Source organism: Nerophis ophidion, linkage group LG14 (assembly GCF_033978795.1).
Source record: "Nerophis ophidion isolate RoL-2023_Sa linkage group LG14, RoL_Noph_v1.0, whole genome shotgun sequence".
NCBI classification, from domain to species: domain Eukaryota; kingdom Metazoa; phylum Chordata; class Actinopteri; order Syngnathiformes; family Syngnathidae; genus Nerophis; species Nerophis ophidion.
The window spans coordinates 55,243,616-55,270,136 of record NC_084624.1 but is presented as its reverse complement, the minus strand read 5'-3'; the positions used below and the strand labels follow the sequence as shown (position 1 = coordinate 55,270,136).

At 37.0% G+C, this 26,521-nt stretch overlaps 1 long non-coding RNA gene across 1 annotated transcript; it reads right to left on the bottom strand.

Annotated features, from left to right (window-relative positions):
* Window positions 1–629: 629 nt before the first annotated feature.
* LOC133568990 (uncharacterized) lies at window positions 630–22,253 on the bottom strand. The gene is made up of 7 exons (XR_009809723.1): window positions 22,147–22,253; window positions 3,204–3,239; window positions 3,082–3,125; window positions 2,498–2,530; window positions 2,289–2,434; window positions 2,166–2,220; window positions 630–851 (listed from the first exon to the last, which is right to left on the bottom strand). It is a non-coding gene; the product is annotated as an uncharacterized LOC133568990 (long non-coding RNA).
* Window positions 22,254–26,521: the final 4,268 nt, after the last annotated feature.

Genomic DNA, 26,521 nt, shown 5'->3' with positions numbered 1-26,521 from the left:
GGTTAGGATAAGGGTTAGGTTTTAGGCATGGACAGACAGTCGGTTAGGGTTAGGGTTGGGGTAAGGGTAAGGATTTGGGTTAGGTTAAGGGTTGGGTTAGGGTAAGGTTAGGGTTGGGGTTGGGTTGGGGTTGGGGTTGGGGTTGGGATTGGGGTTGGGGTTAGAGGGTAGGTCTTTGACATAGAAAGACAGTCGGTTAGGGTTGGGGTAAGGGTAAGGATTTAGGGTTAGATTTGAAGAGAAAGAGAGACGGGTAGGATTCAGGCATAGAAAGAAAGTCGGTTAGGGTTGGGGTTAGAGGGTAGGTTTTAGGCATAGAAAAGACAGTCGGTTAGGGTTGGGGTTAGGATTGGGGTTAGGGTTGGGGTAAGGATTTAGGGTTAGATTTAAAGAGAAAGCGAGAAGGGTAGCATTTAGGCATCGAAAGAAAGTCGTTTAGGCTTGGGGTTATGGTTAGGGTTAGAGGGTAGGTTTTAGGCATAGAAAGACAGTCGGTTAGGGTTGGGGTTAGGGTTAACCCTCTAACCCTAACCCCAATTCGTTGTATGTTTGTATACTGACTAAAAAAAAAGTGCATACATATGTACACATTGGTACAAATGTATACACGTTTAAATATGTATATGTAAGCATATGTATACACACACATTACTGTAGATGAAACTAAACATGTCCCTACCTTTAAGACATGTGTTTCCAATCCGTCTGTCAGCTCCCATCGTTCCAGGAATTCTTCGGGAACCAGGCAAATCATGTGGTCCTTGTGGAACCATTAATCACGGAGGACCAGAATAGCCGGTTGTTCAACGGCACAGCCCTTTTAGTGCTCACTGCTACTGCTGCCAGCCTCTCTGTCACAAAAAAGAGATTCATTTAGGAACTGTATAATGTAGAGATTAAAAATATACCATGCATACATCTTATACACCAGGGGGCACCAACCTTTTTGAAACCAAGGGTTACTTCTTGAGTACTGATTTATGCGAAAGCCTACCAGTTTGTTACACACTTAAATAAATTGCCAAAAATAGCCAATTTGCTACATTTACCTTTAGCTCTATGTTATTATTAATAATAAATATTATGTGGAAAAACTGATCTTAATGATTTAGGGTTAGGGTTAAGGTTAGCTAGCCACTAACATTTTTTAACAAATCATGAATTACTTTGCACCATGTTTGTACAAATAATAACTCACGTAAAATACAAAAGTCAACTCTCATCATGTCACACTTTGAACTGGACACCAAATCTGATATCTGTTTCTTTGTCAGTTAGTGGGAAGCCTGGCATGGCATTCTGTTAACTAGTGTGTTGTACTCTGCTGTGTAACTAGAAACTGCAACTCTGAATGAGTCTTGCAGATGTGCATCAGTGAGGCTTGTTCTGTGTTTCTTCTTGATGAAGTTCATGTCAGAAAAGGCTGATTCACAAAGATAAGTGGAACCAAACAGGCTTGCAACCTTCATAGTTGCTGCACATACACCACTGTACTTTTCTGTGTGAACAAAGCACCAAAAGTTTGGTGCAGCCTGGTGGGCTTAACATTTTAAATTTTCAGGAAAGAAGAGGAATGAATTTAAAAGGTAAAAAGGTATATGTGTTTAAAAATCCTAAAATCATTTTCAAGAATGTATTTTTTCTCTTAAATTGTCTTTCTGAAAGTTATAAGAAGCATAGTAAAAAGACAGGGTCTTTAAAATATTTTCTTGGATTTTCTAATTAAATTTTAGTTTTGTCTCTCTTAGAATTAAAAATGTCAAGCAAAGCGAGAGTTGGGGTTAACCCTAACCCTGATAGTACATAAATATAATTTAAAAAATAGAGGCAGCTCACTGGTAAGTGCTGCTATTTGAGCTATTTTTAGAACAGGCCAGCGGGCTACTCATCTGGTCCTTACGTGTTAGGGTTAGGGTTAGGGTGTCCGCGTTGGTGACCCCTGTTATACACAATAACTTATTCCTTCCTATAAAACACTAACCCTAACCTCTCCACCACATCTCCACACATCTTCCAACATTTTCGGTTTTGATTTGATTTTGGCTAACTGTCATTTTCAATTTTGACATATTGAACTGAAACTTTACATATGTAATAGAGTTTTTGTTTACAATAACAAGCAATTGATTATTTTTTGGGAGGGAAATTAGAGTGGTAAAGCTCACCTTGCAACATTCTTTATACCACATCAATAATATGCTGGTCAGATATATCTTGTCCCTGAAGAGAAGAACAACATTGTGTAAAAGTGACAACCATTACATTTCCCAAACAGTGAGTGGACTCACCGGTGGACCCTCAATACCCGGCCTGCCATGCACACCGCTCATGCCTTTCAACCCCCGAGGACCAGGCAGTCCAGGGGGTCCTACATCACCTGGCTTCCCAGAGTCTCCATGTTGGACCATTATGTCCAAGGTCTCCTCACTCTGTGCTGCAAACACATACAAGTGCATGAAGTGTATATTTACTTAACACATGATCATACACAACTCACCTGTCCTTTAGTGCCAGATTCTCCAGACATACCCTGTCACACCCAAACAATCATGAGATACTGATTTTAAAAATTGCAAGTTCTTGTCCTTTAGATTTGTTTTCCTCCGTTCAGTAAGCACAGCACCCAGAAACATTTGTGTTTCTACATGTAAGGTTCAACTACGAAAATGTTTGAATGCAGCGTTGAAAGATTGTCCAACAATAGTTTGTACAAAAACATGCAGAATGAGGGTTCCTACAAGTGGCAGGGCAAAAATACTGAAACACAATGACTCACTTTAATTAAAAAAAAATGTTTTAAAGTACTGTTAATGTATAATCTATACAAGATTCCTTTCTGCTCAGCTATTCATTAAAACGAAACAAGGGATGTCCAAAACTTTACCACAAAGGGCCGCACACTTAAAAGTTAACGAATGTAGGGGCCATTTTGGTTTTTAAAACCTTAAGGTCTTTCCTTGATTGTTAAAAGTCTTAGAGACCCAAAATGGGTCTCAGTCAAATAGTATATTATTTGTCTTTGCTTTCAATATTTAAATATCAACAGGTCAACTTCAGAAAGTTCAAAATGACTGGTCTTACTTTTCCCCTTTCTCACCAGCTAGCCCCTCCACGTCGGAGTCTACCTTCAAGCAGAAAACAGAATATTTGTTAGTGTTTCATATTGAAGGCTCCAATCATTCACAAACAAAAGTGATACTCACAATGTCTCCTTTGGGTCCACCTCTTCTTTGGAAGCCCTTTGAATGAGGAGACAAACATACATGTATAACATGGAGTTAAAAATGTCCCGTAAATACATCTTGTACATGATAACTAATTCCACTACCTTCTATAAAACACTACCTTTAGAAGAAAGTGTAAGTATTGATGTACTACAGTACAAGGATAGAAACACTTATATAATTTTGAACTTTAGGGGAAATAGTGAGTATTGATGGACAGAAACACTTATATACTATCTTTACAAAAAAAACTATGTATTGATGTACAGGGACAGAAATACTTAGTTTACTGTTATATTTAGAATAAAGTGTACTACAGTACAAGGACAGAATCACTTGTATAATATATTATCTTTAGAAGAAAATGTATGTATTGATGTACTGAAATACTTGTATAGTATACTACCTTTAGGAGAAAGTACATGACAAGGATAGAAACACTTACAGTTGTGATCAAAATTATTCAACGCCCACACAATTTTGGTGTTTTAGCAAGTTGGACATTTATTCCGTATTTTATTTATAGTCATATCAAATAAAGATGCATTAAGTAGACAAATGCAAATTGAATTACAACATTATATGTTGTAACATACCAAACAGTGTCATTTCTCTTAATATTTCAGTGACAAAATTATTCAACCCCTTGAAGATCATAACTCTTAAGAACATAATTTGAATAAGATATTTTCAATCAGGTGTTGAAAACACCTGTAGATGTGATTAGAAGCATAAAGAGCAAAATTAAACTGATTGAAAAAGACTGTGACGCTCAGCTTCTTGTAGTGGGTCAATGGTGTATTTGCAACATGGTGAAGTCCAGGGAGTAGTCAAAGAAGTCAAGAAAGGAGGTCATTTCTCTTCATAAGAAAGGATATGGATATAAGAAAATAGCAAAGACATTACACATTCCAAGAGACACAGTTGGGAGCATAATTGGCAAGTTTAAAGCTAAAGACACAGTGGAAACACTACCTGGGTGTGGTAGAAAGAGGATGCTGTGTGCAACTGCTGTCCGGTATTTGGAGCGTACAGTGGTGAAAAACCCCCGGGTAACAGCTGAGGAACTACAACAGGACATTGCAGAGGGGGGAACGCAGGTTTCGTCCCAGACAATAAGGTGCGCACTACGAGATGAAGGCCTCCATGCCAGAACTCCCAGGTGCACACCACTTCTGACTACCAGGCACAAGAAAAATAGACTCCAGTATGCCAAAAATCATCTGGAGAACCCCCAAAGTTTTTGGGAAACTGTTCTATGGAGTGATGAGACAAAACTGGAACTCTTTGGGCCTATGAATCAAGGTTATGTCTGGAGGAGAAAAAATGAAGCTTACAAAGAGAAGAACACCTTGCCTACTGTTAAGCATGGTGGGGGGTCAATCATGCTCTGGGGGTGTTTCTCTGCCTCAGGTACCGGGAATCTCCAGCGCGTTCAAGGCATTATGAATTCTATTTCCTAGCAGGATATATTAGCTGCAAATGTCATGAAGTCAGTGAGGAAGCTGAGGCTTGGGAGACGTTGGACCTTCCAACAGGACAAGGATCCCAAGCAACCTCCAAATCAACATCAGAGTGGTTGCAGAAGAAGGGCTGGAAGACTCTGGAGTGGCCTTCACAGTCACCAGACCTAAATCCTCTAGAAAAGCTGTGGTGGGACTTGAAGAAGGCAGTTGCAGCACGCAAGCCCAAGAATATGAATGAACTGGAGGCCTTTGCCCAAGAGGAATGGGCTAAAATACCTGTAGATGCTTGCAAGAAGCTTGTGTCCGGTTATGTATCACATTTGAAGGATGTCATTACTGCCAAAGGCTGTTCTACTAAGTACTAAAGATTCATGTAACCAGGGGGTTGAATCATTTTGTCAATGAGATATTAAGAAAAATGTCCTTTTTTGGTATTTTGTAAAATACAGTGTTACAATTTAAGTTGCATTTGTCTATTTGATACATCTTTATTTGATATGACTATAAACAAAATAAGGAATAAATGTCCAACTTGCTAAAACACCTAAATTGTGTGGGGGTTGAATAATTTTGATCACAACTGTATATGCTATCAATAGAAGTCAGTTTAAGTAATGGTGTGCTACAAATACAAGGAGAGAAAGACTTGGATCATTTACTATCTTTAGAATAAGTGTAAGTATTGATGTACTACAGTCCAAGGATAGAAACACTTATACAGTGCCCTCCAAAAGTATTGGAACAGTGAGGCCAGTTCCTTTATTTTTGTTGTAGACTGAAAACATTTGGGTTTGACATCAAAAGATGAATATAAGACAAGAGATCAACATTTTAGCTTTCATTTCCAAGTATTTACATCTGGATCTGATACACAACTTATAAGATAATATTATTTGTAATGGCACACAACACTTTTAGGTGAACAAAACTATTGGAACTGTTACGACTACTCTGTCGTTCCAAAAAGTTTCGAAAAAACTAAAATAAAGATAGCCGAGTAGCCTTGAAGAGAAGGTTTAATACTCACTAAATTCCTTAAGCACTCGCGGAGATATTTCTAGATTCAAAATGTTGATTATTTATTTTCACAAACAAAAAATATTCTTTGTGGTTGACTTTCTACATAACCAAAATAACTTATTTCGTGGTAAAAAAAACTATTTCACTCCTCACTCCATCATGACAGACAGACAAAGGGAGCGCCCAGCTGTCCTGTCTTCTTAATCATGGGAGGAGGAAGTGGATTAGGGTTGAATCAATCTTTTCGTTATGTGACTGTGTTTTGAATTGTGAGCAGCCAATCAGAGCATGTTTGCCATTAAAATACTACATAAAGGGATGATACCACTGGGTGTGGTTTGAGCAGGTTGCAGTGGAACAGAGTATTTTACAGCGCTTCCTGCTGACTCTGTATTCACAGCTACTGAAGTAGCAAAGCTGTTGTTTATGCCTCTAATTGGTTTTAGTCCACTTGTGCTTTTTGGAAGAGGCCTTTCTGTTATTTGGTCCTGAATGTCTCCAAACAATGGATCCAAAAGCATCTTGGCATGCATTTCTAGAAAATACACAAAATTGTTGAATCTGATTCTCCTGCCAGTCCTCTGTTGTGTCTCATAAGCTGTGCTTTGCCACTTTTCTCTGAGTTTGTAGGGTAGTTTGGATGTAATCAGGCTTAGGTTTGATGGGATATCAAGTTCCTCCAAATGCTGTAAATCATGCATTACATTACAGCATCCTCTCAAATACATTGCATATGCATGAAGCATTTTTCCATCCTCAGCTTTAATTGCTGTCCAATTCAAGGCTTTTTCCAAGTAACCTCCCGAAATGTTCATCTCATTTACAAAGTGTTCCTTTAAGAGGCGCCTTGCTTCATTATAGCCCCTACTGGCTTCCATGTGCAAACAGCTGCGAACCAAGTCTCTTGGCAAACCAGATGCAAACTGTTCAAAGTAGTAGAGTCGGTCTTGATGATTCTCAGTCTTGTCTTCAATCAAGTGTTCAAATGCATGGATAAAAGACTGATATGCCAGTGGGTTACCATCAAACAGACATCTCTCTAGCTGGTAGTAGAGTTTTTGCTGTGAGACAATGAGTTTTACGATTTCACTTTGTCTTTGAATAACCATTTCCAAGTTATCATGAGCAGCATTAATAACCACATTATCTTGTGCAGAGTGATTTATTATGAGTCTGATTTACACTCTGGGTCTTGTGTTTTTTAATTGCATTTTTGTTTTGAGGTTTATTTAGATCTTCTGATGTGCTGGTGTTCCTTTTAGGTAGAGGTGTGTGGAGACTTAAGATGGTTTGGTGAAGTGGGGTTTTGTGTATTACACCAAACTCTATAAAGTCCACATTGCTCGCCATAGTTTCTCTTTCATGGTGAGAATCATAATAATCAGTCATGGGTTCCTGAGTCACCTCACTACTTTCATGAATTAAATCACTTTGAAGGATTTGTATTTTAGCAGTTGATGCTGCGAGATCTGCTTCCAACTCCATTTGCTCCATCTTTGCTTTAAGCTTTGTTCCCTCCAGTTGCATTTTCTCCATCTTTGCTTAAAGCTTTGTTTCCTCCAGTTGCAAGATGTGTTTTTCCTTCAGTGCAGCAGCTCGAGCCACTGTAGCAGCCTGTTACGCTTTGGCCCTTTGTAATTCTGAGGATACTGAGGAACATCTAGAGGCTTTTGATCCAGTGACAGACTTTGATTTGTGAGATAAATTTGATATGCTGTCCAGTGGTCCAACTTTTGATTGTGCAATTTCTCTTTTCCATGTTTCATGAAATAATTCACATTTATTATCCTGGGTTCATACCAGTCATAATAATCATTTTCCTTTTCCTCTCCTGATAGCAAGTTTTGCACAAAGTTGTGAGCATTTTTAAATCCATCCACAGCTCTTTTAAATACTTCAAAATCATCATTGACTTTATCAGCATTTCTAACATGAGTCATCAAAGTCTTTATTTCATTTAGCTTCCTTGTGCACGCGCCCAGTCTGCCTCTGCGCAAAGCAATGCGCGTTCTCGGCATGTGGTCGGCCTCAGCTGCCGTCTCAGGTGTGCCAGACATCATTCCAAATAATCACACTGCTCAATTTATTTTCCACTTAGTCCATTGTTTAGTTCATTCCTATATGTCCTTCCAACATGTGCATTTCACATCCACAATCTGCAACTTTCCTTTCTATAGCGTTAAAATGATTCCATACAGCGCAGCGGCGCGATCATTCATTCATTCATGACGTTCATCAGCTGATTTTACTCACGGCCCGCCGGCTGCTTGCTGTCGTCGGTGCAGAGCGATCGTGGATGGTCCTTCGGGTCTACAGTGTAGTTTGTTTACTTGTTACGGCTACTCTGTCGTTCCAAAAAGTTTCAAAAAAATTACAATAAAGATAGCCAAGTAGCCTTGAGGAGGAGGTTTAATACTCACTAAATTCCTTAATAAGCACTCGGGGAGATATTTCTAGATTGAAAATGTTGATAATATATTTTCACAAACAAAAAATATTCTCCGTTGTTGACTTTCTACATAATCAAAATAACTTATTTGGTGGTAGACAAACTATTTCACTCCTCACTCCTTCAGCATGACAGACAGAGAAAGGGAACGCCCAGCTGTCCTTTCTTCTTAATCATAGGAGGAGGAAGTGGCTCACTTAATCATAATCCATCTAAAACAGCCAATAATTAATCAACATCATCATTGACATTATTGGATTAGATTGTCAAAACAATTAATAAATAAATAATATAGATAGGCTCCAACAGGAACATATAAACTTAAAATACATTAAAGTGTATAGGACTTAATATTTAGTTGCAAAACTTTTGTGATGCTTTTCCAGGCTTTCTCCATAGCCTTTTTCAGTTTTGTTTGTTTTGGGGGTGGGGGGGTTACTCCTGTCAGTCTCCTCTTCAGCAGGTAAAATACATGCTCTATTGGGTTTAAGTCTGGAGACTGACTTAGCCAGTCTAAAACCTTCCACTTCTTGCCCCTGATCAACTCCTTTGTTGTTTTGGCAGTGTGTTTTGGGTCGTTATCTTGCTGCATGATGAAGGATCTCCCAATCAGTTTAGTTGCATCTTTCTTTAAATTAGAAGACTAAATGTTTCTGTAGACTTCTGAGTTCATTTTGCTGCTGCCATCATGGGTTACATCATCAATGAAGATGACGTCCCAGAAGAAGCCTTGCAAGCCCAAGCCATGACATTAGCTCTGCCGTGTTTCACATATGAGCTTGTATGTTTGGGATCATGAGCAGATCCTTTCTTTCTCCAAACTTTCGCCTTTCCATCACTTTGGAAGAAGATAATCTTTGTCTCATCAGTCCATAAAACATTTTCCCAGAATTTTTTAGGCTCATCCCTGCACCTTTTGGCCAAAATGTAGCCTGGCCTTCCAATTATTCTTGCTATCGAGTGGTTTGCATCTTCTGGTGTAATCTCTGTACTTCTGTTCATGAAGTCTTCTGCAAACAGTAGATTGTGATACCTTCACTCCTGCCCTCAGGAGGTTGTTGCTGATGTCACTAACAGTTGTTCTTTATAGCTCTTACAATGTTTCTTTCATCAACTGCTGATGTTTTCCTTGGTCCTGTTCCACGTCTGTAGCCTAGTACACCAGTGGTTTCTTTCTTCTTCAGAACATTCCAAACGGTTGTACTCACTATGGCCAATGCTTGTGCAATGGCTCTGATTGAATGTCCATCTTCTCTCAGATTCACAATTGCTTTGTTTTCACCCATAGACCCATAGACTCTCATTTTCATGTTGGCGCCAACTCTAAATGCAGTCTGCACAGGTAAAACCTATCCTACTCAATCTGAAACTGAGCTCAGACATTTAGTGCTATTTAGTGTTTGAATAATCAATGTAATTGGGAAACACCTGGGCAACAACACACATCTGTCAGTCACATGTTCCGATACTTTTGCTCTCATGAAAAATGGGTAGGTTGAACCAAAAGGTGCTATCTTCTAAGTTGTGTATCAGATCCAGATGCAAATACCTGGAAATAAAAACTAACATGTTGATCTATTGTCCCATACTCATCTTTTACTGTCAAACCCAAATGTTTTCAGTCTACAACAAAAATAAACAAATTGGACTCACTGTTCCAATACTTTTGGAGGGCACTGTATGTATAGTACCCTTAGAAGAAACTAAGTATTGATGTACTGAAACACTTACACGTTCTTCTAAAGATAGAATATTGTATAAGTATTCGTGTACTGAAATACTTCAAAGACAGTTTAAGTAATGATGTACTACAATGCATGGACAGAAATACTTATATAATCTTTAGAATAAAGTTTATGTATTGATGTTCTATAGTACAACGACATAAATACTTGGACATTGTATCTTTAGAAGAAACTAAGTATTGATTTACTGACATACTTTTACAATACACTATCTTTGGAAATAAGTGTAAGTATTTATGTACTGAAGTACTTATATAGGAGAAATTGTATGTATTGATGTACTGAAATACTTATATAAAATACTATCTTAAGGGGGATGTAATATTGATGTACAACAAGGACGCAAACACTTTAGAAAAAAAAGTGTAACTACACACGTATATGCTATCTTTTGTAGTATTGGTGTACTACAGTACAAGGCTAGAAACACATACTATATTTCGAAGAGAGTGTATGTATTGATGCACTACAGTATAAGGACAGAAATACTTATATAATACAGCAAGTTTAAAGGACAGCAGGTTAGGCCACCGTGAGCTGAGACAGTCTCTACACAAGTCCCAGTATGTAATGTGATAAATGGCATAAACGCGCCAGTGACACAAGATTTGAAGTCATTTACACTATATATATCCGCCTCTCTGCAATTGGTGAGATATATTCTACTCACGAGGGTGATTTGGCTGAAAATAAGGTGCCTCGAACGCCGAGTGGCCCATTGTTCCCCTGCAACTATGCCACAACGCGGATCAAAGGAATCTAAACACGTCCGTGATCAATTGTCCTCTAGGGATTTGGACGAAAATGCAATGTTTACTCCGGACGATCGAAAAATGTTGCGAGCTATGGTTGAAAAACTTGAAAAACTGGACATTTTGATTGAACTAATAACTGACGTTCCAGAGCTGAAAAAAATCAGTCAAGTACAATCACGCTGAAATGGTGGAGATAAAAAAGGAAAAGACGACACTAAAAGTTGAGTTAACAAGCCAGGAACTCGAAACTACTAGACTGACAACAGAGAGCGAGAAATTAAAGGCGGACTTGTTGGAACTCCGCTGCAGGAGCATGCGGGACAAGTTGCTGATTATGAAGATGAAGGTGACAAGATGGCTGCCAATGCTTCTCCCTGCTCAGAGTCTCTCTACAATTCATCAAATATATCTGGAATCTGAGACAAATATCTTGAAATGCTCCATTGCTGATGGTGAAGGAATACTTTACTTCACTACTTTGGGGATATTGCAACAACATTGGACTCTGAAAAAGGTATTTTAGGAGTATCAAATCAAGGCCCAAACAGGCCTTCTGAAAACTTCAGTGCAGCTCATCAAGTTACCGTATTTTCCGCGCTATAAGCCGCATCTAAAAACCAAAAATTTTCTCAAAAGATGACAGTGCGGCTTATAACCCGGTGCGCCTTATATATGTATTAATATAAATATTTATTTTCATAGAGTTTAGGTTTCGCAACTACGGTAAACAGCCGCCATCTTTTTTCCCCGTAGAAGAGGAGGCCCTTCTTCTTCTACGGTACGCAACCGCCAAGGTAAGCACCCGCCCACCTGGAAAGAGGAAGCGCTTCTTCTTCTACGGTACGCAACCGCCAAGGTAAGCACCCGCCCACCTGGAAGAGGAAGCGCTTCTTCTTCTACGGTACGCAACCGCCAAGGTAAGCACCCGCCCCCGTAGAAGAAGAAGCGCGCGGCTAATCCGATTCATTTCATTTGTGTGTTTCTGTAAAGACGACCACAAAATGGCTCCTACTAAAAGACACGCGTACAACGAAGAATTCAAACTCAAGGAAATAAGTCACGCAGAAGAACACGGAAATAGAGCAGCAGCGAGAGAATTGAACATAAATGAATCAATGGTGCTTAGGTGGAGGAAGCAACAAGATGACCTGCGCCAAGTAAAGAAGACAACACAGAGTTTGAGGGAACAAAGCAAGATGGCAAGAGTTGGAGGACAAACTCTAACAGTGGGTTGTTGAGCAGAGAGCAGCAAGCAGAAGTGTCAGTAACATCACTATTCCAATGAAGGCAACAGCGCCAGCAAGCGAACTTCACTTGGATGATTTTAAAGGTGGAGCTTCTTGGTGTTTCCGGTTCATGAAAAGACGCAATCTCTCCGTCCGCACACGGACTACTATTTCACAGCAACTGCCAAAAGACTTTCAAAAAAAGCTGGCTACTTTCCGCGCATATTGTAAAAACAAGATAGCTGAAAAAAGATCCGGCCAGGAAGGCAGGATTCATGGAACTGCCGGACAGCAACAGCGACACTGACTCTGATGACTTCGACGAGACGGAGCCCGCCATTTTGGATGCCGTATTCGCCCAATTTTTTAATTCAGACACCGAAGAAGAAAAATTCTAGGGATTTATGGATGAGGAATAACTTCTGAAGGTGAGCTTTAAATGTTTATTTTGTGTGCTGTGACATTAACGTTTGACCAAAGTTGAGTTATTGATGTTGCTATTGCTCTGCAATATTTTGAGTGTTACTATTGTTGTGATTGCACATTCGCACACTGGTTTGTATTATTAAAGTTTGACTGACCTATCTGACTGTTTTTTTGACATTCCCTTTAGCGCAGCATGGGCGCGGCTTATGACCCGGTGCGGCTTATAGGTTTACAAAGTTTTTAAATATGCCATTCATTGAAGGTGCGGCTTATAACACGGGGCGGCTTATAGCGCGGAAAATACGGTACCTAAAATACCTGTGTAAAATTACTTGAAAAGATGACAATAACAATTAAAAAGTTGTCAGAGGAACTTGAAGAGATAAAGAAATCGCTAAACTTCATGGGTGAAGAGATTGCTAAGGTTCTAAAGCAACAAGGAAACATCATGGGCCTCATGGAGGAAGTGAAGGAGCTGAAGGAGAATGTGATCCAGAGAGACAAAAGGATTGAACTTTTGGAGCAGAGATGTGAGGATTTGGAGCAACAATCACTTGTCAATGACATTGTGGTCACAGGACTAGAGCTGAAACACCGCAGTTATGCTCGAGTTACAGCTGGGCTGAACCAAGGTGAAGATGCTCCTACGGAGGAACTTGAAACTCTTGAGCAAAAACTCCTGGACTTTTTCAGAGGTAAAAACATCATCGTTGAGAAACAAAACATATCAACATGCTATTCATTTCCAAACAAGAATGTTAAAGCAAGACCAATAATAGTGATGCAGATGGTTAACCAGAAACACAAAATGGAGCTGCTGAGACAGTCCAAAAAGCTAAAGGGCACTGGAATTTATCTGAATGAGCACCTGACAAAGAAAAATGGTGAAATTCCAAGAAGTGGCCGCATTCTCAGGAAAGAAAATAAGATTCAATCTACATGGACGAGACATGGCAAAGTCTACATAAAGCCAAATGGATCGGATCAAATGAAGCCAATATGGATTAAAAACGTGAAAGACTTGGAACAATTTAAATAACTTGTTGAATCAGGACAACAAATGGTATGTGGACAATGAAAATGTATGGTACACATGGTATATGGACATTAGGATTATGGATAATGTGTGTTTTTTTAAGTTATATCGTACATTTTAGTACATTATTGATATTTTGGTTAAACTTCTTTGGAGGATGACTAATAATGACTTTTATATTTCTGACGAGGAAGAAAGCAGTATAGCTGGGCAAGAAGATATTCAAGACAGGATAAGCTGTAAGGAACTAAATTTAAGTTATTTAGAAATGAATGATGATAAAGTAGGAGAATTTTGTAATGACATTGATCCACAAATTAATCTAAGTGGATTACATAACATAAATGTTTCATATTACTCAGAGGATAGTTTTAAAAATGTGGATTTAAAGGGTTTTTTGCTTATTCATTTTAATAGTAGAAGTCTCAGGGCTAATTTTGAGAAGATACAAGAGTGTTTGGAATCTTTAAAATCAACATTCCAAGCAATTGCATCTCAGAGACATGGTTGACAGATGAAATTAATGATATGTTTATATTAGAAGGTTATGATTTTTATAATATAAATAGAAAAAATTAAAAAGGAGGTGGCGTTGCGTTCTATGTACAAAAAAAATATTACTGTGAAATTATCGACAGTCTAGTTATAGATGATGTTATGGAGAGTATGACTATAAAAATACAAATAAACAACGAACGTAGTGCATATTTGAGTTGTATTTATAGGACACCTGGGTCACATGTAGAGCTTTTCCATGACAGCCTACTAAAAGTACTTGGAAAACTAGCTAACAAGAAATGTGTCTTTGTGTGTGGAGATTTCAATTTTGATTTATTAAAATGGAGAACCCATAAACCAACTAATGACTTTATAAATGAAATGTTTACTTATGGTTTGCAACCAATAATTGATAAACCAAGCAGAATAACGCGAGAATCTGCTACCCTCATTAACAATATTTTTACAAATATCCATGACATAACTACAGGTGGAATACTCCTTAGTGACATCACAGATCATTTTCCAGTGTTTGTGAATATTCAAAGTATGATTGTAAATAATATAGCACAAAAAACATTGTTCAAATTAACAAGATTAAGGACACCTGAAAGAATACAAGCATTTAAGAATGAGCTTTCAAAATGTTTCTGGGAAGGGGTGTATGTTGAAAATTGTAATGATTCATACAGGGCATTTCTGTTTAAATGGATAGAACTTTATAATTCCTGCTGTCCAGTCGTGAAGTCCACACTAAAGAAAGTGAGTAAAAATAAGCCTTGGATGACGAAGGGTCTAGTAATGGCCTCCAATAGAAAAAATGTTCTGTATGGTAGTTACTTAAAAAATAAAACTGAACAAAATGAAAGGGAGTATACAATTTATAAAAATAAGTTGACATCTATTCTACGAAAGCAAAAGAAAAGTTATTATAATGAGAAATTTGAAGATAGCAAAACTAATATTAAACAAACATGGAACACAATCAACCAGGTTTTAGGTAATAGATGTAAAAATCATGAGACTCCGAGCTACTTTATAAATGATAATAATATAAAACTAAACAAAAAAGAAATGATAGTGGAAGAATTTAATGACTATTTGGTTAATATGGGCCCTGCACTTGCAGAAAAAATACCTGTTTATGAGGACACAGGCTTGACTAAAAACACAATAAACCCTCATTTAAAATCAATGTTTTTGAGTGGAGTAACAGAAGTGGATATAATTCAAACAGTAAGAGCCTTTAAAAGTAAAACATCTACAGACATACATCACACAGATATGGTAATTATTAAAGAATGTATTCATTTAATTCCTAAGCCATTGGCTCACATATGTAATCAATCATTCATGTGTGGATACTTCCCAGATGATATGAAGATAGCAAAGGTTATTCCTGTTTTTAAAAACGGAAATAAGCATCTTATGGAAAATTATAGACCGATTTCAATACTCACTCAATTTTCAAAAATTTTAGAAAAGCTTTTTACAAAACAGTTAAATAATTTTCTGGAAAAAAACACCTTGCTTAAGCAGCAGCAGTATGGTTTTGGGGAAAATCGAACAACTACGTATGCAGTAATGCATATGCTGGAGGAGGTTAGTACTGCTATGGATAATGATGAATTTACAATAGCCATCTATATTGATTTAAAAAAGGCCTTCGATACCATTGACCACAGACAGTTAATAAATAAGTTGGATAAGTACGGCATCCGAGGGCCAGCTCTGTCCTGGATCAAGAGCTATCTAGAAAATAGAAAACAATGTGTTCAGGTGGATAATACAATATCTGGATTTAAAAATATAGTTTGTGGAATTCCACAGGGTTCTATAATTGGTCCTAAGTTATTTACAATTTTCATTAATGATTTTTGTGATGCATCAAGTTTCTTAACATTTTTTATGTTTGCTGATGATACAACTATCCTTTGTTCTGGAAAATCTTTTAATGAACTTTTGGTAAAAATAGAACAAGAAATGACAGTGCTTAAAAACTGGTTTGATATGAATAAATTATCACTTAATATTGCTAAAACAAAATTTATGATATTTGGTACCAAAACTGAGGTATCTAATGAAGTAAATATTAAAATAAATGGATATAAAATTGAGCGTGTCTTTGATACTAAGTTTTTGGGAGTTATAATTGATTACAAATTATCATGGAGACAACATGTAAATTATATAAAAACAAAAATATCAAAAACACTTGGTGTTTTGTATAAAACTAAAGAATTACTTAATTATAATTCTTTGTTAACAATTTATTATACTTTGATACTTCCATACATGACATACTGTGTAGAACTCTGGGGAACCACTTTTAAAACCATAACTAATGATATTGTTTTGCTGCAAAAAAAAGCTGTACGGCTAATAAACAAAGAAGGATATTATGACCATACCCATCCATTATTTGTTAAATCAAAACTTATGAAATTTCAAGATATTGTTTATTATAAAATAACACAGATAATGTTCAAAGCAAAAATAAATACTCTTCCAGAAGGAATTCAAAAATACTTCTCTCTACAGACCAGCAAATACAATCTAAGAGATGAATCTAGGTTTATTTTACCAAAAGCAAGACTAGTGGTTAAATGTAGATGTTTATCTGTTCTCGGTGTTAATTTGTGGAATTCTGTTGGTAAAGAAATAAAAATGAGTGACTCAGTATTTAATTTCAAAAAGAACATGTCACAATGTATTTTAAAAAGTTATGTGAACTAGAAATGTATGTTTGTTTGGTTAAATGTTGTATTTAGAAGGTATGTATGTTTATCTATTTACAGAAAAGTGTATGTGTGTAGGTACATATTTTTGTATTGTTTGTTGGGGGGCAGCTTGAATGTGGATGCTGAATGACTATATTTCTTTTTGTGTTGCAGAATTATTAGAAAAGGTAACTTAATTGAATGTAAAAAATGTATGTTGGGCATATAAGCTTTTTTGCTTCTGCCCGTTTCAGTCATGTTATTCATTTTTGAATCGTGATCTATGTTTGAATATGTTTTTGTTAGACTGAAAATAAACTGAACTGAACTGAACTGAAAGATGTAGAAGAGACTTACAGCATCGCGGAGAACCTCGTCACAGCCATTCTGCAGAAGCAACTGGGCATTTCGGATGAAGAAGTCAAGAGGATCCAAATGGAACGAGCACACAGGATTGGCAAACGCAAAGAGGATGCTAGACCGAGACCTATGGTTGTAAAGTTGATCAAATCCAAATGCAAAGACGGAGTGCTTGCTCTCTCCAGAGGGTTACTAACCCTCCTTAATCTTTACAAAAGATTAAAAATGTTATGGATGCATTTGATTTAATTGATATCTGGAGATTAAAAAATACTAGGTTAGTAAAATATATGTGGAGAATACAAAACCAGGCAAGTCCTATTGACTATTTTTTATATACCATTTTCATTGCTAAACAAAGTGACTGCAATACCAAGCAATGATAAATTGTGTTCTGATAATAATTGTATAGGTTTAAAAAACTGCAATTGAAGATAATACATGTGAGCCCAGATATTGGAAGTTGAATCAAATGCTTCTACAGGATGAATAATTCATTGAAAAAAAAAAGTTATTACTGACTAATTTAAAAATAATATAGGATCATCAAATCGCCAAATCGCCTGGGAAGCCTTCAAATATTTAAGGGGATATGCCATTGCGTACTCTTCATGGAGAAAAAAAACTTAAAATTGTCTAACAGGAATTAAAGAAAGAAATTGAGGATTTACAAAAAACATTGATAGTAGTGATAATCTAATTAGCGAGCAACTGAATACCTTTTACAGCCAAAAAAGAAGAGTTAAACTTAACTGAAAAACAATTATTTTAAAGTTATGACTGCAACAGAGCAATCTGGATGAAAAAAAGGTGATAAGTGTTCAAAATTCATTTGAAATATCCAAGCAAAAAAACGTTATAAAAAGAACATTTCCATACGTATTAAAACAAATGGAAAGGTATTGGATACACACACCACATTGTTGAAAGTAAAGGAAAATTACTTTGGAAATATTTTTTCTAATTCAGTAATCTCTCCTGAAACTACTTTTTTTTTTTTTTCCAGAAAATTATAAAAGAAAATTGACTTCAGAAGAAAGCCATTCATGTAAAGGCCTCATTAGAGAGGAAGAACTTGTGGATGCTGTTAAGTCTTTTCATCCAGGGAAACCCCAGAATTAGGTGGAATACCTATTGAGGCCTATCAAGTATTTTATGAAGAGGTTAAGAAACAACTGCTTTTGTAGTTACTCTTATAAAACAGATGTTTTTGTCTAACACTCAAACAGAAGGTCTTATTTCTTTATTCTGAAACAGGAAATAAATGGTGAGTATAAAGACCAAGTTTATCTAAAAAATTGGAGACCAATGACACTTCAGTGATACGATGCCAAGATCCTGGCAAAATGTTTGGCTTAAGGACTTAAGTCTGTTTTGTCAAATATTAGGGTTAGGGTGAAATATTATTCACCAAGATCAATCAGGTTTCCTACAATTAAGTAACATAGGAAACAATATTAGACAGTTATTAGAAATGATAGAAAATTATAATATGGAAAATAAAAAAGGATCAATTTTTACAGTCAACCTGGAGAAGGAATTTGACAAAATTAGCCTAAATGTGTAAAAGCTTAGTTTTTTTAAATTTTGGCAACACCTTACTACACTGGATCAAGACGCTATATATTTAAATGAACTGTAGAATCATCAATAATGGATACATCTCTGGGACAATACTTCTATTAAGAGGTCTAAAACAAGGGTGCCTTTTGTCTCCATACTTATTTATTATTGCTATGGAAATATTGACGGTAAAAGTTGGATTGAATAAAAATATTGAAGGGCTCAGTAATAATATTATTGAAAGTAAAATAATGTATGCCGAAGATACAAGCTTCTTTATCAGCCCCGATCCTCATTGTTTGCGAAAGCTTCTTAATCATTTGGACATATTTTCACAGCAATCTGGGCTTAAGCTAAAATATGGTAAATGTAAAATAATAATCGGAAATCTAAAGGGAACGTTATTTCGACAGCAATGCAAAGTGCCTGTTTTGTGGACGGATGGACCATTTAACATACTTGGTGTTTTTGTACCAGAGAATCTGGAAGATCTCGGCTCAGTAAATTATGTTAATCGATTAAGGAAACTGGATAAAATTATGCAATTATGGAAAGGGAAATCCTTAATCTTGTATGGTAAAATATCTATTGTCAACTCGTTAATCATTCCTCAATTTATTTATTTGTTTTTGTCATTACCAGCTCCATCAAAACACTTTAAGGTCTATGAGCGGAGGGTCTTCCATTTTGTCTGGGATGGCAAACCAGAAAAGATTAGAAGAAAGGTTTTGTACAATGAATATGAGGGCCTGAAACTTCTCAACCATGAAGCTATGTGCCTGTCTTTAAAAGCATCAATTGTTCCAAAGACGTAATTAAACACTGAGTGGTACACAAGTGTCCTGTTGGACAAAAAACATGTACTGTATCAAAATAAATTGTATCCGTTTTTACAATTGATGACCTCGCATTTTCCTTATGTAGAGAGAGAGTCTGCTGGGAAACATGGCGAGGTTCATGAAGGAAACAATCCACTCATGGTGGTGTTTTCTATTTGATGTGCCAGAAAAAAGAGATGACATTTTGCAGAAGATAATATGGATGAACTCTATTGTTGTAATAGATGGAAAGCCTTTCTTTTGGTAAACTATGTTTGAAAGAGGAATCATTTTTGTCAATGACATTATCAATGAGAACGGTAAGATTATGAAGTATGATGAATTTAAAGGCCTACTGAAAGCCACCACTACCGACCACGCAGTCTGATACTTTATACATCAATGATGAAATTTTAACATTGCAACACATGCCAATACGGCCGCTTTAGTTTACTAAATTGCAATTTTAAATCTCCCGCGAAGTTTCCTGTTGAAAACATTGCAGAATGATGACGCTTATGTTGACGCGTGTTTGTGACGTTATTGTTTGTAGTGGACATTTTATCCAAGCACCACTCACAGCTAAAAGTTGTCCAATTTAATTGCATAATTACACAGTATTTTGGACATCTGTGTTGCTGAATCTTTTGCAATTTGTTCAATTAATAATGGAGACGTCAAAGAAGAATGCTGTTGGTGGAAAGCGGTGGATTGCAGCCGCCTTTAGCAACCAAAACACAGCCGGTGTTTCTTTGTTTGTTGTGAAGCTTTACTATGGAACAGAGCAGTCAAGCAAACATGTTTCTCTACCACATGTCAACCAGCAGGTTTCGGTGAGAAAATTGTGGTAATAAGTCGGCTCTTATCGGAGACATCAGCGGAGCTTGTGTCGTTCTTCCTGCAGCAGCTGTCAAATAGCCAGCTGCCACTTTCTTGGCTCCTCCATGGCTTCCATCAGAGACACTGCTGGTCACCAAACCCCTCCCAATTTCAGGTATGACTTTATAATCTCACTAAAACACTAGTAACACAATAATCAGATAAGGAATTTTCCAGAATTATCCTAGTAAATGTGTCGAATAACATCTGAATCGCTCCCACTGCCTTAGCCTTTTTTTTCTATTGCTTCACTCTAACTTTCCTCATCCACAAATCTTTCATTCTCGCTCAAATTAGTTGGGAAATCGTCGCTTTCTCGGTCCGAATCGCTCTTGCTGCTGGTGGCTGTGAATATAAACAATGTAAGGAGCCCTCCAACCAGTGACGTCACACGCACATCGTCTGCTACTTCCGGTACAGGCAAGGCTTTTTTTTTAGCGACCAAAAGTTACGTACTTTATGGTTGATGTTCTCTACTAAATCCTTTCAGCAAAAATATGGCAATATCGCGAAATGATCAATTATGACACATAGAATGGACCTGCTATCCCCGTTTGAATAAGAAAATCTCATTTCAGTAGGCCTTTAGAACTATGTATGATGATGCTTGTTCAAGTTTTTCATTCAATCAACTAACTGGAATCATTGGGAAAAGATGGAAACAAATAATTAATTACGGAACTACTAAATTATTAGTTTGTAAACCTCTAATAAGAAATTCTAGTTGGCAAAAAGGAACTAAAATAAATATAAAATAATATAATGTTTATTTAATAAAGAAATCTTTGAAGGATGCTCATATAACACATATGGAAAATGGGAGGACATTTTTGACTGCTTTTTGACTGAAGAAATATTCAAATTAATCTACGAAACTACTATCGATTTGCAAAATTGTTAATTTCAAAATAAAATTATTTATAACTTTTCGAACACAAGAAAAATGTTAAAACTATGGAATGTGACAAGAGTCGGATGAATACCTATTTTGTTGTAAGGAGTCTGAATCCACCCTGCTTTTGTTTTGGTATTGTCATATTGTGTCTTCCTTTCGGGTGGAAGTTGGAAAAATGTGTTTAATTATTGGTTTGTTTATGAAGCTTAATATGGTTTCTGTTATTTTAGGAGAGTTCATTGATAGTCATGACTAAGTCAATTTAATTATAGCATTCAGTGAAAGGTTTTTTTAAGGCCAAAAACAGATATTCACTTTTTACCCTCATTAAAACATGTATTCAGTATTTTTTGACTTCAGAAAGTTATATGGTTGAAACCGATAATGATGCCAATATACATAAAAAAAGATGGGAAGTTTGAAAATGTAATTTTGTTTACAGATATTTGCAATCTATTGTTGTGTTTCCTAATTTTGAGTGTACATAAATGAAGGCGTGTGTTGCTGAGCCCGACTTTGATTGATTGATTGAAACTTTTATTAGTAGATTGCACAGTTCAGTACATATTCCGTACAATTGACCACTAAATGGTAACACCCCAATAAGTTTTTCAACTTGTTTAAGTCGGGGTCCACGTTAATCAATTCAGGTAAACTGGACCTGGGTTTAATCTGGACTGGACCTGGTTTGAAGAACCCTTCAAACAATCTAATTTCATTCATAAGGTCCTTTTCAAAAAATATATATAAAATAAAATAAAATAAATACATTTAAAACATTTTCTTGAATAAGAAAGAAAGTACAACAATATAAAACAGTTATAGAGAAACTAGTAGTTAATGAAAATGAGTAACATTAACTGTTAAAGGTTAGCACTATTAGACAGAGTAATGAAATACATGTTATACAATCTTTAGAAGAAATTGTAAGTATAATATATTATCTTCAGAATATGTTCACAGTGAAGCACTACAAGGACAGAAATATTTCATCCTGCTTGAATGTAAGACTTGTATTCAACTCCTGGGTAAACACTGCCCCCTGGTGGACTCTTTAACTACATACCTTGTCTCCTTTGCGTCCACTCAGACCTTGAGCACCTGGAACGCCCATGGGTCCTCTCTCTCCTTTGCGTCCACTCAGACCTTGAGCACCTGGAACGCCCATGGGTCCCCTCTCTCCTTTGCGTCCACTCAGACCTTGAGCACCTGGAACGCCCATGGGTCCTCTCTCTCCTTTGCGTCCACTCAGACCTTGAGCACCTGGAACGCCCATGGGTCCTCTCTCTCCTTTGCGTCCACTCAGACCTTGAGCACCTGGAACGCCCATGGGTCCTCTCTCTCCTTTGCGTCCACTCAGACCTTGAGCCCCTGGAACGCCCATGGGTCCTCTCTCTCCTTTGCGTCCACTCAGACCTTGAGCACCTGGAACGCCCATGGGTCCTCTCTCTCCTTTGCGTCCACTCAGACCTTGAGCACCTGGAACGCCCATGGGTCCTCTCTCTCCTTTGCTTCCCTGTCATATATGAGAACAATGAATAAGTATTGTACTTACAATGTGCTGTGCTGAGCAGACATGTGTTGAGTTGGCTCCAGCAGCAAACTTTCCATATTCACTTTTAGACCTTGTCATTGAAGCAATTTGAAGTACAGCGAGGTATTGCATGCATGACATACATGTAGATGTTTTTAAAAATGTATTTTGTAATTTGTGATTGCTGCTGTTCACATTCACGTCCACACAGAAGTAATACAAATAACGCTTTTCTAGACAAAAGCAGCACCGTTGTATAGCACACTCGATGTAGATACTTTTTTAAATGTATTTTGTAATTTATGATTGGCCTCACGCGGGCCGGACAGGGACGCACATAGAGGCGCAGAATGCCCGGGTCTGTGTTACAGTGAATGAATATGCATTTTAATGTATAATCACCTCATGATAGTATTACACAATTCCCTAAGCCAGTGACTATCTAACTGTGGTAAGACAGAGAATGACATAAATATGCAAACAGTTTTACTGTTCAAACTGTGGCCAAAAATATTCAATGAATACTTATGGCCACTACGCAACTGGTCATTATGGTGGTACTTGGAGAGCAACGGTTTTTTTTCTTGAAGTGGTACTTGGAGAACAACCTTTACATATTTGCTTTTGAAGTCATAAGTCAGGGGAACAAGCATTTAAACAAAAACATTTCAGGAATATAAATGTTAACACAGGGGTGTCTAAACGTTTTCACCAAAAAGTCAAAGTATGTTGGTACCGTTTTGAGATATTTTTATATATCTTAAAAATAATACTCAAAACTGACATTAAAGAAAAAACTTGGGCCATGTCCACACGATTACAGAGTGTTTCAAAAACACATATTTGGGGTGAAAACAGTCTTTATTCACACAAGTGTAGTTTCAAAAGTGTCTCTGTCTACACACAAACATAGGGTTAGCAATCATCCTCTGCCTGTTCCACCGTTGAGGTCTTGGGTTGTTATTTCCCCATAACTGGGCCCACAAGGATGTGGGGGCGCCTTCTTCTGTCATCGCAGCCGTTGTGGTAGTTTTTACATCTACCGTCTTCCGATATCAAGGATTATAGGTTGATCGTGTTCTCAGACATATGGAACTATTTTGCTCCGGCTGTCATTCTACACTACAAAACAGATGAAAACTTGGAGGTCTGCAACTTCGTTTTGTGTGGCTGGGTCAAGGGAATTTGTATCAACACTCTTCCGGATAAATATACATTGTGCTCTGGTAAGGTTGCATTTCATGATTCAACTTTCCTCAATCCCCAGTGCCATTAATAATGTATAAAGCATAGTAATGTACTGTAAATGTATTGTCAGAGTTTGTTGGTGACGAACTCCAAAATGCAGAGAAGGAGGCAGGCATTGCGTAAAAAAACATGATTTGATTATACACTAAAACAAGAACAAACCAAAAGGGTACCAACAAAAGGCGCGCACAAGGCGGATAACAAACTTGGCTAAGAACAAAAACACTTACTGTGACACGACGGAACTATGGCATGAACAGAGTGAACAAAAGTAGACAAAGCTACAAGTGGTGACATCAACACGACACCACACGACATAATGACAATAATCCAGCACTGTTTGGAGGAGAAAACAGGTTTAAATAGGAGCGGGCTGATTGACACCAGGTGTGGCCAGGTGCCCATCAGCCGCACCTGAGGGGACACAGCACTCAGGGAGACAAACAGGAAACTGAACCAAAATAAGAGTGCTGACAGGAACTAAAGACAGGATATACTACACACACACAGAGGAAAAACTCAAACACAACCAAACTGTCAGGGGCAAGCCTGACATGTATAATGTATTTATATTATTCACATGTGACTAATGCGGTATAATAGACTGTATATATATTATTCACATGTAAATAATGCGGTATAATAGACTGTATTTATATTATTCACATGTGAATAATGCTGTATAATAGACTGTATTTATATTATTCACATGTGAATAATGCTGTATAATAGACTGTATTTATGTTATTCACATGTGAATAATGCTGTATAATTAGACTGTATATATATTATTCACATGTGAATAATGCTGTATAATAGACTGTATTTATGTTATTCACATGTGAATAATGCTGTATAATAGACTGTATTTATATTATTCACATGTGAATAATGCTGTATAATAGACTGTATTTATGTTATTCACATGTGAATAATGCTGTATAATAGACTGTATTTATATTATTTACATGTGAATAATGCTGTATAATAGACTGTATTTATGTTGTTCACATGTGAATAATGCTGTATAATAGACTGTATTTATATTATTCACATGTGAATAATGCTGTATAATAGACTGTATTTATATTATTCACATGTGAATAATGCTGTATAATAGACTGTATTTATGTTGTTCACATGTGAATAATGCTGTATAATAGACTGTTTATATTATTCACATGTGAATAATACTGTATAATAGACTGTATTCATATTATTCACATGTGAATAATGCTGTATAATAGACTGTATTTATATTATTCACATGTAAAAAAATACTCAAGTGTGTATTGTCTATTGTTAGTAAACTGTGGTGCTGAATTTCCCCCAGGGATCAATAAAGTACTTTCTATTCTATCCTATGTTTTGTTATTGTTAATTGTGCTGCGTTCGCACCCATTTTCTTCTTCTTAGTGTTTGTATTTAATTTTTTATTTTTTTTACAGGCGTAAAGCACTTTGTGTTGCAACTTGCCTGTGCAAGAAAAGTGCTACATAAATAGTTTCATTGATTGATTGAGTGCTAAGCTAGGATTTGTTTGCCACACACAATAAGAAAGTGACATGATGCTTTTCTCTCATTATCATCATCGTCATCTTCATCTTCATCTCCCGCTGATAGGTATTGAACCTGAATGACCTGACAGGAGGAAAGAGAGAAGACGTTGAAGATTTGTGGCACCTGTATCTTTATAAATCCACTCCATTCAAGGGCGGCCTCATTTGCACACAAGACCATTCATTATAGATTCAAGCCGGGAGTTGTCGGTACGTGCAATCGAGCGAGAAAAGGATGCATTTTGACAACGTGCACATTGTAAATCCTCCAGCGGATGCTCAATAATAATAACTTGAGCTTTGAAGCAGGAGCACCAAACTCCTCCATGGGCGGAAATAATCAACAGCTGGAGTGCAGCTCCACGTTCAACGATTGCATACTGCGGGTCCTAATTGAGCTTGTGAGAGACAAGGCGCAGATTGGTAGAGCGCTTTGCCAGAAGCTTGAGGGTTCCTGGTTTGAATACGACTACAGCCATCCTAGTCACTTTACCCGCATCGCTCCCAGTGCTGTCAAATCGTGGACTATGGGGTTTGTTTTTCCAGAAGGCAAAGGAAAGTTGTGAAGGTAAAGACATATTTTATTTTTTACACTATAAATATAAAAAAAAAGGCAAACAAAAGGCGGGCACAATGGCGGAGAACAAACTTGACTAATGAAAACAAAACTAGCACAAAGACAGAACTATGGACAAAAAAAACCAAAAGACACTAACTGTGGCATTTGTCATGCCTGTTAAGCAAGGTTTATGTTTTGTCATGTTTTGTTTTGTTTTTGGACTCTTGCTTCACGTTTTGCATTTCCTGGTTTTGTTTGTTTCCATGCCAACCCATTGATTTTCACCTTGCCATCCGAGTCACGCCCCGTCCCTCAGCTCTCACACCTGTTTCTCATTACTACTGATACTACTTAAGTCATTTGCTTTCTGGTCATCGTGCTGGGAACTTTGCTTGCTTGCTTGCCTGCTTGCCTTCATGCCTTCACGCACACACGCTACCCTTGCTGCACCTCCGTCATGACCTCGTCCATAGTTCCATGTCATGTAAGTTGTTGTATATAGTCATAGTTAAATACTTTTGTGCTATGTCCTTTTTTATGT